We start from the raw sequence: 1,193 nt of genomic DNA on the forward strand, positions 1-1,193 counted from the left end.
GCTGTCACCTCTCCTCTTTAATATCATCCTGGAGAAAGTAGTAAGAGCAGCACACCTTAAAACAGAATTACTGACAGTAAATGGACCAAAATTACTACTAGCATACGCAGATGACATTGACATTGTGGGAAACACTGTCACCAATGTGAAGGAGACTTTTAATAAATTGGAGGTAGAGGCAAAGAAAACTGGTTTAAGGGTAAACTAAGAGAAAACCAAATACATGTGTATTAACAGACAAAAGGGACGAGATAGAATAGGACAAAATGTGACAATAGACCCATATAACTTTGAAAGAGTGAAGAGTTTTAAATATGTCGGAGCAACAATCACTGCAGATAACGATATCGCGGAAGAGATTAAAGGAACAATTCAGGCAGCAAACAGATGTATGTACAGCCTCCACAATACTATTAAATCTAAAAGCCTAACACGAACATCAAAGATTAGAATATATAAAACGGTGATTAGACCGGTGCTCATGTATGGGTGTGAGACGTGGACCCTCACCAAAGAAACTGAAAGAAAAGTTAGATGTTTTGAGAGGAAAATTCTCAGAAGAATCTTTGGACCTTATCACGACATTAATAGCAACCAATACCGAATGAGAACAAATGCTGAGGTCAAGCAGATGTATAGAGCGAGCGATATAGTCCAAGAGATTAAATCCCAACGTCTTAGATGGGCTGGTCATGTCCACAGACTCCCTAATAACCGCCTTGCCAAATTAATATGGGAGGAAGCCCCCACAGGAAGAAGACCCTTAGGACGTCCACGAATGCGATGGAGAGACCACGAATATATGGTCAGATCTAAGAACAATGGGGCTGCCCACTGACCCAACTATTGTGGACGACCAACGATTGTAAGTGGTAACTTTGATTCCTTTGAAGTATTTCTGATTGTTTAATTTTATGTAAGTACTTCTATATACTCACTGCTTTATAAGATATATTTATATATGTATATATACTCACTGCTTTATAAGATATATTTATTTATCCATTGCCCAGGTCTGCAATCAAAAAAGTGTTTTACTAATTTCAAATAATTCTTGTTTAATTTGTTTGGTGTACTGAAAACGAAAATTATATTAGAAAATTGTTAGGGCATCAGGTTTTTTCACAAGATATGAATGCAGATTTAGTCCCTATATCCTTGTCTAAGTTATGAAATCTTGCACTTAGAGTTCT

Source organism: Diabrotica undecimpunctata, chromosome 5, assembly GCF_040954645.1.
Source record: "Diabrotica undecimpunctata isolate CICGRU chromosome 5, icDiaUnde3, whole genome shotgun sequence".
Lineage (NCBI taxonomy): Eukaryota > Metazoa > Arthropoda > Insecta > Coleoptera > Chrysomelidae > Diabrotica > Diabrotica undecimpunctata.